The sequence below is a fragment of the Anolis carolinensis genome, unplaced genomic scaffold (genome assembly GCF_035594765.1).
Source record: "Anolis carolinensis isolate JA03-04 unplaced genomic scaffold, rAnoCar3.1.pri scaffold_11, whole genome shotgun sequence".
NCBI classification, from domain to species: Eukaryota; Metazoa; Chordata; class Lepidosauria; order Squamata; family Dactyloidae; genus Anolis; species Anolis carolinensis.
Window position 1 is genome coordinate 15,579,070 of NW_026943822.1, and position 14,820 is coordinate 15,593,889.

A 14,820-nucleotide genomic window follows, 5' to 3' on the forward strand; every position below is an offset into this window, starting at 1 on the left:
AAGTTCAGCAACTCAGCAGTTTAATCCGCTGCACAACCGGGGGCCATGTACTTGAACATAAAAATTTAATTCAGTTGCTTTCCTCCAATACCTGAAGCCTAGATGTTGCAACTTCTTCCTCTGTTTTCTCTTGAACATTAAAAGACCTTGAATTGAAAGTAATAAGGAAAATAATAATAATAATAATAATAATAATAATAATAATAATTTATTTGTTTGACCAGTCATATGACCATTTCAAAGTGCAACATAAATAAAAACAAGGCAAAAAGGATGGGAGGACAGGCAGCTGACCATCTGTTTGCCGACAAAATCTTATTTTCCTGATTCTTCTTTCAGGAAATGTTCTCTTTTCTTGATAGCTTTCAGGATAAAAAGGCTTACTTTAATTATGGTGGATCTTTCTTGTCCTTGCAAGAGGACTGTCAGAAGATCATTTCTGTTGAGGGACCTAAAATTAGATAGTAAGGGATGTACATAACTGTGTCGAAGTTCGGCATATGCTGGGCAGTCAATCAAAAAATGTCGATATCTTCCACTATTTGATCTCCCCAGACACAATATCTCTCATTTCTTGGGATGTTACAGTAGCGACCAGTTTGCATCATAATACCGAGTTGTTCAAACCTGGCCCTGGTATATATTCTTCTTAAGGGTAACGGAACTGGAATAGTCAAATAGTGTTCTAAATGAGTCTTCATTTTGTGGGAGGCTAAAAACTTTGTGGCAGAAGACCTACGTATACTGGCTAGGTCCAATTGAGCATAGATATCATGAGTGCGTTGCATGAGCACTTGTTTTGCCCTAGGTCCTAGATCATTCAAAAGTTGTAAAGGAAGGCCCAATTTTAGCCATCCCATTATTTAAGGCCACTACCCATGATGACATGTGGGCACGCTGGTCTTGATCCTCTAAACCAGGGGTCCCCAAACTTTTTAAACAGGGGGCCAGTTCATGATTCTTTGGACCGTTGGAGGGCCGGACTATAGTGGGCCGAGCAATAATAATAATAATGAATAATAATAATAACAATAATAACAACAACAATAAAAAGAGGGTTGGAAGAGACCCATTGGGCCATTGAGTCCAATCCCCTTCTGCCTTTGTGCACCGAAAGCACAAGCAAAGCACCCCTGACAGATGGCCACCCAACCTCAATGTTAATAATAATAATAATAATAATAATAATAATAATAATAATAATAATAATGAGGGTTGGAAGAGACCTCTTGGGCCATTCAGTCCAACCCCCTTCAGCCTCGTGCATCAAAAGCACAAGCAAAGCATCCCTGACAGATGGCCACCCAGCCTCAATGTTAATGTTAATAATAACATTGCAATCCCAGGGGACAGCAGGATTGAGAAGAAACAATTGGAAAAGCTGACACAATATGAGGATTTAAAGATCGAACTGCAAAGGCTCTGGCACAAGCCAATCAAGGTAGTCCCAGTGGTGATCGGCACACTGGCTGCAGTGCCTAAAGACCTTGGCCTGCACTTAAACACAATCGGCACTGACAAAATTACCATCTGTCAGCTGCAGAAGACCACCTTACTTGGATCTGCCCGCATTATTCACCGATACATTACACAGTCCTAGACACTTGGGAAGTGTCCAACGTGTGATCCAATACAACAGCCAGCAGAATGTCTGCTGTGGACTCATCTTGTTGCGTTCCAAATAATAATAATAATAATTGACAAAATTACAATCTGCACACTGCAAAAGGCCACCCTACTGGGATCTGCACGCATCATCCGAAAATACATCACTTGGGAAGTGTTCGACTTGCGATTTTGTGAAACGAAATCCAGCATATCTATCTAGTTTGCTATGTCATAATAAAATAATAATAATAATAATAATAATAATAATAATAATAATAATAATAATAATAATAAGGGTTGTAAGAGAAGAAGAGACCCCTTAGGTCATTTAGCCCAACCCCCTTCTGCCCTTGTGCCGTGGGGGCCGGATAAATGGCTTCGATGGGCCGCATCCGGCCCCCGGGCCTTAGTTTGGGGACCCCTGCTCTAAACATAGATGAGGAAGTCTACTGCAATTCATCTGATTTACCTTTGACCAGTAATTGAATTGTCTCATTAAAATTTGAGCTTTTACTGGGAGCATTCCTAGCTCTGCCCTTACAGCAGCCATCAGTGTTGTTCTGGAAAGGCCCAGGAGAATGCGAAGCTGCTTAACTTGGAAGGCTTCGATCTTGGCCAAATTGGTGTGCCCCCAAATTTCGGCCCCAAATATGAGTGTTGGCATTATTTTTTTCTTAAAGACTTTCAGGGCAGGCCTGGTTGTGCCTGGGTATCTATGATGGTACAGCTTGTAAATGGAACCTGCTGCTTTGTAATACTCCGCACCAAGAAATAAATTCTTAGGGCCTATTCTATGGTACCTACGATCGAACACGGTTGAAGAAAAGATCTATCTTTTATCTGATACCAACTCCACAATCGCGTATAAGGTCTCCCTCTTTACCTTGGCAGCAAATAAAATCAGAGCAAGACTGATTGCGGACATTGCAGTTGACTGCGCCGGGGATGCTTTTATCTAGTTTTTAGCATGACTGATATTTTATACTGGCTTTTTACCGGTTATATTTTGCAAGCTCTGTTTTATACTCCATGCATCCTGCTTGTAACTGTGGAATTTTACAGGATTTCTATAGATCAGGGGTCCCCAAACTAAGGCCCGGGGGCCAGATGCGGCCCTCCGAGGTCATTTACCTGGCCCCCGCCCTCAGTTTTAGAATATAATATATTGTATATACATATAATATTGATAATAATATTATAATGTAATACAATATAACACTAATAATAATACCATATAATAATATTAATTATATATTCTATATTACATATAATATTACTAATAATATTACGATATAGTGGTATAGTACAATATAGTAATATATAATGCTAATATTGTGCTATGCTAATAATATAATATATTGTATGTACATATAATTTGCAAGCCACTCTGAGTCCCCTTTGGGGTGAGAAGGGTGTGATACAAATGTAGTAAATAAATGCAGTAAATAAATAATAAATAAATAAATACATTTTAGACCTTAGGCTCGCCCAAAGTCTGAAATGACTTGAAGGCACACAACAACAACAACAATCCTAATTAACTTGACTATCTCATTGGCCAGAAGCAGGAACACACTTCCCATTGAAATCCTGATAGGTTTATGTTGGGTTAAAATTGTTTTTATTTTTAAATTGTTTTTTCATTGTTCTTCTTCTTGTTGTTGTTTTTGCACTACAAATAAGACATGTGCAGTGTGCATCGGAATTTGTTTGTATTTTTTTTCAAATGATAATCCGGCCCCTCAACAGTCTGAAGGATTGTGGACTGGCCCTCGGATTAAAAAGTTTGAGGACCCCTGCTATAGATGCTTGGTTGATATTTTTTCTTATGTTTTTTTAATGACTGATCTTATACATTGGCATTTTACCGGTAATTGTGCAGTTCCCAGCACATGTTGCACTTGTGCTGCTGCACCTCACAATGTATAGTTTACATGTTCTGTTTTATCCTGCTTGCATCCTACTTTTAAGTGTTGGGTTTTACAGTGTTTTGTATAGATGTTTGTTTGAGGTTGTCTCTGTGAATGCATATGACAATTGGTCGGAGCATTAATAAATTGATTGATTGCTTTGTAATAAGGAATATAGACACAAGCATCAGGAACATTCAGAAGAGGGTCTGTGGCGTTTTCCTGCGACAAACAGAGCAACAAATGATGCCGTCTTTACTCATATCAAGGTGCCTGGTAGCCAGAATCAGCTTCCATATGGTGGATAATGTCACAAGGTGGAAAATGTCACAAGGACCTCTCTCTATTCCTGGTAATAAGAACACAGTAAGCCCTGATGAATTAGTTAATACCTTGTGATCCTTCCATGATACCCAGCATCTGTTGCCAGAGGCAGATACATCATTATGTCTAATTGTAAGGAAGGATGGCTTCGGTTCCAACTGCCCTTGCTCATTATTCTACCTTAAAGCAGGGCTGAGGAAACTATGATCTATAGCTGTAGGTGTTTGTAGTAACATCTTTCTGATCCCAAAGAGGCTTGGGTGGATTTAACCCCCTCAACCCTGCTGGAAAGAGATGGAGGGAATTGCCCTGAAAACTGGGAATCACCACACCTAGTGCCTTCAGGGATGTTCGAGCACAAGAAACCCTCCAACCCTCCCAAACAAATCAAAATGATCCAAACCACAAATTGCCAGTGACTTCATATTTGGGTTTGTTGCAAGTAGCATGATGTAGCAGCCAATTTGGAGGGTGGATTTGGCCCTTGTGCACTCTGCAGAGGACTTTAAGGAAGCTGCTCTTCTTCTTCCCATCCTGTCCTTGTCTCATGGAAATATTGACAAAGAGGCTGGTGAATCCGTAAGATTTCTTGAGGTCTCTTGGCAAGTGTTTCTGCTGAAGTCCTGATTGACTTCTAGAATGAGGAATCTTAGATAGAAACTAGCTGTGCCCAGCCACACGTTGCTGTGGTGAAGTATGGTGGTATGGGAAATAAAGTATTGAGGGATTGGTGGTAGTTAAGGTAAAGGGTAAAGGTGTGGAGTCCAGATAATCCAGTTAAAGCAGCTAATGTAAGATTATAAATGGGTTATATAGCTGTGTGGAAGGGTCTTGAGTCTACACTGCCATCTAATCCAGTTAAAATCTGATAATCTGTATTTTATAGGCAGTGTGGAAGAGGCCTAAGTCAGGCCTAACTCTGCCTGTCCCCTGGGTGAGTGGGTTGCTAGGAGACCAAGTGGGCAGAGCTTAGCCTTCTAACTGGCAGCAATTGGATAAAAACAATTATTCCTCTCCCTCTAATTAGGACTTTATTTTTCTTTTCTTTTTGTTGTATCAACCTAGAGGCATGGATGATGGGTTGTGTTGTCCATTTTCGAGATTGTGGGGTGTTTAGTTTTGTTGTTTTGGTGGTCGCCAGGATTCCATCACTCTTTTATATATATAGATAGATGACAACACATTTCTAATCATAGAGAAAATACTGTTTGATGGACATGTGGAATATTGATAGCACCTGGGTAATGACTGTGAATGTCATGATGCAAAACCTCGTAACTATTTGAGGGTTATTGCAAAGAGGTTGTATCAGCCAGTGTCCCTTAATGATGACCTATGAGCAGGTGGCTATAAGGAGGATGAAAGAATCCATCTTTCTCTCTCCTGTGTGACTCGGTGTGAGTATCCGCCTATATTGTACGGTATGTGACTATCAGATGACTCCGATTGTTTGCAAGTACAAGGAATGAGGATCTGCTAATCTTGTTTATAAATGTACTAGCTGTTCCCGGCCATGCGTTGCTGTGGCAAAATATGGTGGTATAGGAAATAAAGTTTTGAGGAATTGGTGGTAGTTAAGGAAAAGGGTAAAGTTTTTCCCCTGACATTAAGTCCAGTTGTGTCCGACTCTGGGGGTTGGTGCTCATCTCCATTTCTAAGCCGAAGAGCCGGCGTTGTCCGTAGACACCTCCAAGGTCATGTGGCTGCTGGTATGACTGCGTGGAGCACTGTTACCCTCCCACCGGAGCAGTACCTATTGATCTACTCTCATTTGCTTGTTTTCTAACTTCTGTGTTGGTAGAAGCTTGGGCTAACAGTGGGGGCTCACTGTGCTTCCCCAATGCGAACCTGCAACCTTTCGGTCCGCAAGTTCAGCAGCTCAGCGCTTTAACATGCTGCACCATTGGGGGATATTGTTTCCTAAAGCTTGTTAATATACAGTATTTCTGTTGTGTTTTTTTTTTGTCTGTTGGAGGCAATTAGCCACGTCGTCTTCCCCAGTGTGAGGCAAGCCATCTGCCGCAGAGTTGGGCTGCTCGTGCGCTGCTGAAATACCCGTATGTCTTCCAAGGGTGGGGGCAGGGGCCAGCTCCGCGCATGCGCATATAGCTGTTTTTAGATTTTGGGATTTTAAGGGGCATGGACTTCGAATTTTGTTTTGGTTTTGTCATCTAAACACAGCGGGGAGGACCATGTGTTTTGTTGCCAAGTTTGTGGTTCTGGGTTTTGTAGTTTCGCTGTTTTTATTAAGGTAGAAATGGACAGAACATATTTATATATATAGATATATATTGCAACATTGAAGATTAAAGCCTCTCGATATTTTGCATGAAACCTGAACCTGGGAGTTTACTAAACCTTGTGTGTAGATAAATAAGGTCAGATGCTAGCAGTTGGACTTTGATGATAAACGGACGGAGACGTGTTTTTGCTGTGAAAGGACTCTGCTGTATATTTTGCTTGCTTCTGGGAAACTTGCTGTCCAACTTGCAGCGGTTCAGGGAGGTTGTGATTTGGAAACTATAACTCAATTCAAATGTTCTGAGGATGGATCCAATCACTCCTGAGTGTTTGCTGTAATGGAGTGCCCCCTGGTTGCTTAGAGAGCTGGCTGAAGTGAAATGAATGCTGTCTACAGTGACGTTCATGGATAACTTACATTGAAGTCAGTTGAACATGTGGGAAAAGCCTTCTTTGAAGGACAACCTTGTCTCTGTAACTATTGCACCTGCAAACACCCACCCAAATGAGCTGTTTTCAGTGGTTAGGGGTCTTTTATCTCTTGGTCTTGAACAGCCTGTTGTGAATAATTTGTTAAGCACTTTGTAGATATAGTACCCTTTGATCTGCCTGATTTGGATGCTAAGGTTAATACTTGGCTCCTGTTCATCTGATAAGAATGGATACTTTAAAAGGAAGGTGAGAGCAACCACATGTATACCAGATCCCAGCCTTTCCTGACTTAGTAAAAAATCCAGAGTGGGACAGACTGGGTAAGTAAATGGAGTGATTAATGCCTCTGTCCAGAGTTCTAATTCACCTAAAAAGAGGCAGTTGTTTGTTCCCTGTTGAATCCCACTCTGTTGGATAATTCCAAATCAATATCTGTATTTCCATCTCTGGGCAAGGTCTGGTTGTTTCTCTAGTTGAAGTTTCTAGACCAGTGATTCTCAACATGGGGTCCCCAGATGTTTTTGGCCTACAACTCCCGGAAATCCCAGCCAGTTTACCTCTGTTAGGATTTCTGGGAGTTGAAGGCAATAAACATCTGGGGACCCCAGGTTAAGGACTACTGGTCTATACTTTACTAGCTGTGCCCGGCTATGCGTTGCCGTGGCATAGTTTGGTGGTATTGGTTAAAGATTGTTGTGGATTTTTTATTTTCCTTTTTTAAATTAGTTTTATTTTATTTTATTATTTTTAGTTATTTTATTTTATGACAGTATTTTATTGTATTAATTTTGTTTTATTATTATTTGTTAGTTTTTTTCATTACATAACATAACATATTTATATATATAGATTGCTCACCTTGGAGGATGACCTGTGCTGGGAATTAGGGAAAGTGTGATCTGATGGTTTTGCTAGACTGTTTAGCAGGGATGGTGGAGGCTCCTTCTTTGGAGGCTTTTAAGCAGAGGCTGGATGGCCATCTGTCGGGGGTGCTTTGAATGCGATTTCCTGCTTCTTAGCGGGGGGTTGGACTGGATGGCCCATGAGGTCTCTTCCAACTCTACTATTCTATGATTCTATGATTGAGAGTTAGCCTATGCTGGCTGGGTTTATACTTCCATGAAAGCCCCGGTCTAGGTTTCAGTGGTGATTGGGAATGTAGTTGCACAGTTTAAAATGAGTGTGCCAACTGCAACATTTCCTAGGAATATATGATGTTACCATAATAACATCACTTAGTTGCATCACATTTGGATTACTGTAATGAACTCTGTGTGGGGATATTATTGAAGAGCATTTGGAAACACCAGCTAGTCGAAGGAGTTGTGGCCATATTGTACTTTTTGTGGGGGTGAGAATAGGGAGGTGAGGATTATAGGGACTTCTTGACCCCTTTGTCGCAACAACTTTCAGTCTATTTCCAAATGCAATTCAAAGAACTGGTTATGACCTGCAAAGTTCTCGATGACTTGGCTCCAGACTCTTTGAAGGACAATATCTTCCCATGTCAGCCTGAAGCTTGAAGCTTTTTGGGAGAGTTGTAGCTCTCAAATCCCGCCACCTTTGAGGGCATGTTTTAATTCTACAGTGTAGATACACCCATAGTCTTAGGAAAATGGTGAGGTATAAATAAAGTGCAGTGGCACTTATTTCCCATGCCAGTAAGGTAATGCTCAAGATCCTGCAAGGCAGACGCCAGCAATACACGGAGCGAGAGCTGCCAGATGTCCGAGCTGGGTTCAGAAAAGGCAGAGGAACGAGAGATCAAATTGCCAATATCCGCTGGATAATGGAGGAAGCCAGGGAGTTTCAGAAAAACATCTACTTCTGCTTTATTGACTACTCTAAAGCCTTCGACTGTGTGGACCATAACAAACTGTGGCATATACTTGGTGGTATGGGGATACCAAGTCACCTTGTCTGTCTCCTGAGAAATCTGGATAAAGACCAAGTAGCCACAGTAAGAACAGACCACGGAACAACAGACTGGTTCCAGATTGGGAAAGGAGTGCGGCAGGGCTGTATACTTTCACCCTCCCTATTCAACTTGTTCACAGAACACATCATGTGACGTGCGGGGCTTGAGGAATCCAAGGCTGGAGTTAAAAAATCTGGAAAAAACATTAACAACCTTAGGTGTGTAGATGATACCACTCTGATGACTGAAAGTGAGGAAGAGCTGAGGAGCCTTATCACCAAGGGGAAAGAAAGAAGAAAGTGCAAAAGCTGGGCTGCAGTTAAACATCAAGAAAACCAAAATCATGGCAACCAGACCGATTGATAACTGGCAAATAGAGGGAGAAAACGTGGAGGCAGTGACAGACTTTATATTTCTAGGTGTGAAGATCACTGCAGATGCAGACTGCAGCCAGGAAATCAGAAGACGTTTCCTTCTTGGGAGGAGAGCAATGGCCAACCTCGATAAAATACTGAAAAGCAGAGACATCACACTGGCAACGAAGGTCCGCATAGTGAAAGCAATGGTATTCCCCATAGTAAACTATGGATGCGAGAGCTGGACCATAAGGAAGGCTGAGCGAAGGAAGAGAGATGCTTTTGAACTCTGGTGCTGGAGGAAAATCCTGAGAGTGCCTTGGACCTTGGCAAGAAGATCCAACCAGTCCATCCTCCAGGAAATAATGCCCGACTGCTCACTGGAGGGAAGGATATTAGAGGCAAAGTTGAAGTATTTTGGCCACATCATGAGAAGACAGGAAAGCTTGGAAAAGATCATGATGCTGGGGAAAATGGAAGGAAAAAGGAAGAGAGGCCGATCAAGGGCAAGATGGATGGATGGTATCCTTGAAGTGACTGGCTCGACCTTGAAGGAACTGGGGACGGTGACGGCCGACAGGGAGCTCTGGCGTGGACTGGTCCATGAGGCTGAACGAGTGAGACGATGATAAATAAAATGATTGATTGAATAACTAGTTTCTTCAGAAAATGGTTTTACACGCTCCGAATCAGACACTGAGTTTGCTGGATTGCTTAACAAGTGAAGGCATTTATTTCTCACAGCGCACCAGACAGCTCTTTTGCAGACGTGTTTCCTGGCATACGCTTTGAAAATCCCTGGATTAGGACTTCCTTTATGAGACTCTGCAGAGCCTTTTAAACCCGTCAGCATCCAAGTCTAATAAACCCATTTACTTCTCCACCATTGATCATGCTTGATATATACGAGGCAAATATGTGACACTTATGGCAGACAAATGATTTGATTTAGCTTTACGCATCACTTTATTGATTCATAAATATAATACTATGGTTACAGAAGGCATGATTCCCATTTGTATGCTTGTAGTCTAATGGACATAATATGAAGAGGGAAAGTGATAGGGAACGCATGACATTTCCATTGTGCCTCTCCCCTCTGCTTCCCTTGAAGCATGAGTTTAGAAGTCCTGATAATGTGTTGTTGAAGGGTTGTTGTGTGTTTTCCAGGCTGTCTGGCCATGTTCCAGAAGTATTCTCTTCTGATGTTTCGCCCACATCTATACCAGGCATCCTCAGAGGTTGTGAGGAATACTGGAAAAACTAAGCAATGAAGGTTTCTATATCTGTGGAAGGTCCAGGGTGGGAGTAAGAACTCTTGTCTGTTGGAGGCCAGTATGAATGTTGTAATTAATCACCTTAATGAGCATTAATAGCCTTGCAAGCTTCATGTCCTGGCTTCTTCCTGCCTCCTTTCTTCGGAGACATTAACTGCCTGTGCCGTCGTGCCTGGGGCTATAACTCTTAGCGAAAGAAGCATGGACGTGGCATCTTTCCTCAGGGGATTGCTTCTTGCCTTCCTTTAGGGGAACTGGAACTCCCAAGGACCAAAACACTGTAGATAACTCAAAACTGTTTTATTGTTCACAAAAGGTTATCCCTTTAAGGCAGTTAGCTGGAAGTTTCAAAGGGGTAAAGGAAAATATACATTACAGTCTTTGGTTATCTTAAGTCCAAGGAGCTCTGTAGCTGAGAAGCTTTTCCAGGTCCCTCTTTCTCAATGGCTGTGAATGCCGGAGCAATCCTCAGCCTCAGTCCAAATGGCTTATGTTTGAAGACACAGTCTTCCTTTGATGCCAAAGAACTGATTTGAAGGCGATTGAGACTCCTCAACGTCGTCCAGGTTGGCCCTGAACATGAAGCATAAGTCTCAAGGGTCAGAACCTCAGAATTGGTGCTGAGAGGTAACTTAATCAAGGGCTTTTAGAGCCAAGTCTCTCTCTCATGTCCATCTGGTATAAAGCTTGATGGTGGAATAAAAAAAGGAAACTACTCCAGGAAGAGGTGGAGCCAAACAATTGAGCTGAGGAAGCAATATAACTGGTGCAAACAACATTGATTGACAGCTATAAATAAACAATCAATTCAACTACATTTACAGGGTAAGGCAAAATCAGGCATGATACAACAATTCAAATCTTGCAACTTAAGTTCAACATATAGATGGTGCCACTCGCGCCGTCACACTGCCCCTGATTGATTCACATCTGGAATTCCTCTGTCCTGATAATATTTCATTGATACAACAGGTTTAGGTCTTGTGTTGCTCAAATCAGCCCATTTTTCTGGTCACTCAGACACATGTGTGGTCAGACATTGTAAGAGCGGCTGCTTCGTGTTAATGTCGACTTTTTGTCTTGTAACATCTAGTAAAACAAAATATGTGCCATGACATCATTTGACTGTGAGTTTTCTGCTCTACTCCACTGTAGTTACAGGGAGAATCAGACCATAGTCAGTTTTCATTGGCGTAATTAGTTGCAATCCTAAATATACTTCCTCAGGCAGGAGTGCTTATAAGTGCAGGGCAAAGTCTACTGGTAGACTTCTGGATCAGTTCCTATAGATCAGCAAGTGTTTTGAATAACAATTGCAAAATTTATAAGCTTTTTTTCAACTAAAAGAAGGTTGTTGTGGAGCAACACTTATAATTGATTGTTTTGTGAATGGAAATGCGAGCTGTGTTCGTACCGATGACACATTTCTGCTCCTTAATCCTAACATTTTGCGTTTGTTCCGGTTTGTAGAACAAAGTACAGTAGAGTCTCGTTTATCCAGCATAAATGGGCCAGCAGAACGTTGGATAAGCGAAAATGTTGGATAATAAGGAGGGATTAAGGAAAAGCCTATTAAACGTCAAATTATGTTACGATTTTTCAAATTAAGTACCAAAACACCATGTTTTACAACAAATGGACAGAAAAAACAGTTCAATACACAGTAACGTTTTGTAGTAATTACTGTATTTACAAATTTAGTACCAAAATATCATGATGTATTGAAAACATTGACTACAAAATGTGTTGGATAATTCAGAACGTTGGATAAATGAGTGTTGGATAAATGAGACTCTACACAAATGTATTGAAAACATTGACTACTAATAAAGATTGAATTGCATAAAATGAACTTAACAGTAACAACATTGTTGGAAGTTATATCCATAAAAAGTTCAGTCCTTGCTGCCTAGAGAAACAGTTGTGGACCCAGGTGGGAGGCAGATTGTGTTGGATAATACAGAACATTGGATAAGTGAAGATTGGATAAGCGAGACTCTACTGTAGATCACATAAGCCTTAAATCTTATTTGCTCAGTAGGTAACCTCAGTTGTATAGTCTTGTATCATCGTTCGAATAAGCCATGTTTCTGAGAAGATTGTCCCACTGTGAGAAGTATTGCAAAACTACAAAACTACAAATCCTGTGATTAGATAGCATTGAGCCATGGCAGTTAGAGTGGCATCAAACTGTGTTAATTCTACAGTGCAGATGCACTCCAGATGTGCCTTGCCTGCTGTTTATTTGTTGTTCTGAAGGTTTACAAAACATATTTCCATGCATACCAAAATAATGGAAATTTGTATGTGCTATTAAGCAACTACACTGACCCTGTGTCTATACTTGATTTGCCTTGTCACCTATGCAAAAAGATTTCTTTGCAATGGTTTTCTCTTATGACAGAGGCTTTTGAGGAGGGGAAAAAAAGCCCCGGCTGCGATGCATGTATCTCTGTGAAGGAGACCGAGTTGGCAATGCCACTGTTTTGTTGTTGCCGTGGGAGAATGGAACAAAATACAAGGGAATCTTTTATTAATGTCCTGGTTTAATTTTGTCTCTTGGATAAATAGTTTTGTCTTGCCATAAACAAAGCAAAGCAGATGTGCTCCACATGCCCTCCCATTTAGCAACAAGCAAGGCTTGCCCGCACTGAACGGGATGCGCTTTGCGCCAGTGTATCGCTGAACATTAACCTTAACAAACTTCATTGTAAGTCCTTGAGGCCCATATAAATGGAGCAGTGGGAAAAATAACAACCGTACTCCTTAATAACAAGTCAAAATTATGACCAGACAAAAATTAATCATTAGGCTAAGAATGCTGCAAAGGGAAGTCCCTGGCAAACCGAGAGCCTTTTATGGCGCAATTGAGAATATTGTTGAAATGGCAGTGATTGTCTCTTGCTCATCATATCCAATCGTAAATAAAATCTCCTAGAGACAAGAATGGTTAGTATTCCCTTATCATGTGAAATGTGAAAAAGGTGAATGTTTGCCATTTGGAGAGTTCAAACTGATGGATTGGATTTAGGATTGCCAGGTTGAGTATGGGGCACGACTCATGTACTTGGATAGTTAATATATAATACTTATTTATTTATTTACTTATTTATTTATTAATTTAATAAGCATTAAATTACTATATTGTACTATATCTTTATATGGTAATACTAGCTGTGCCCGGCCACGCGTTGCTGTGGCGAAGTATGGTGGTATGGGAAATAAAGTATTGAGGAATTGGTGGTAGTTAAGGTCAAGGGTAAAGGTTTTCCCCTGACATTATGCACATTACATTTATATATATATATATATATATATATATATATATATATATATATATATATATATACACACACACATACACACATACACACACACACACACACACACACACACACACACACATATATACATACATACACACACACACACACACACACACACACATACAGTAGAGTCTCACTTATCCATTATAAACGGGCCAGCAGAATGTTAGATAAGCGAATATGTTGGATAATAAGGAGGTATTAAGGAAAAGCCTATTAAACATCAAATTAGGTTATGATTTTATAAATGAAGCACCAAAACATCATGTTATACAACAAATTGGACAGAAAAAGTTGTTCAATACGCAGTAATGCTATGTAGTAATTACTGTATTTATGAATTTAGCACCAAAATATCACAATATATTGAAAACATTGACTAAAAAAATGCGTTGGATAATCCAGAACGTTGGATAAGCGAGTGTTGGATAAGTGAGACTCTACTGTATATCTTTCTATTATTATTCTATTAATAATAGTAGGATATTGTCGTTTTATTACTATATTATTATTATTATTATATTACTCATTATTCATGACTACATTGAAACTATAATAGAGAGAAATCAGCGTGGAAACTGCAAGAGGTACCATAGATTGTTGTACATGGAAATAATGGTAGTAAATGGTTTTTGATTTATTAAATACAGTTATATATTACAATTATATATTTTTGTTATTTAAACTATACACATTGCAAAATTATGGTTTCTCTCTCTCGAAGTGACACACCACCCAAGTCATGCTAGGTTTTTTGGTGAATTTTGACACACCAAGTGTAAAAGGTTGTCCATAATTGATCTAGACACTATACTCATTTTAATGCATCCCAAAATCCCATTGGCTTTTTAGCTGCTGCATCACACTGTTGGCTCATGTTCAACTTGTTGTCCACGAAGACTCCAAGATACTTTTCACATGTATTGTTGTCGAGCCAGATGTCCCCCATCCTGTACCTGTGCCTTTCGTTTTCTCTGTCTAAGTTAAGTATCTTAGGGTTGTTGTATGTCTTTTGGGCTGTGTGGCCATGTTCCAGAAGTATTCTCTCCTGATGTTTCACCCACATCTATGGCAGGCATCCTCAGAGGTTGTGAGGCATGGATAAACTAGGCAAGGAAGGTAAATGTATATCTGTGGAGAGTCCAGGGTGTGACAAGAGTCCTTTGTCAGGTGGAAGTCAGTGTTAATGTTGCAGATAATCACCCTAATTAGCATTGGAAAGTGTGTTGTCGAAGGCTTTCATGGCCGGGATCACAGGGTTGTTGTATGTCTTTCGGGCTGTGTGGCCATGTTCCAGAAGTATTCTCTCCTGACGTTTCGCCCACATCTATGGCAGGCATCCATACCTCACAACTTCTGAGGATGCCTGCCATAGATGTGGGCAAAACGTCAGGAGAGAATACTTCTGGAACATGGCCACACAGCCCG

The 14,820-nt window shown here is 40.6% G+C and overlaps 1 protein-coding gene across 1 annotated transcript in view; it reads left to right on the forward strand.

The window, feature by feature from the left end:
• fbn1 (fibrillin 1) overlaps nucleotides 1-14,820 on the forward strand; it is a 245,076-nt gene that overhangs the window by 75,305 nt on the left and 154,951 nt on the right. The gene's annotated exons all lie outside the window — the stretch shown is intronic.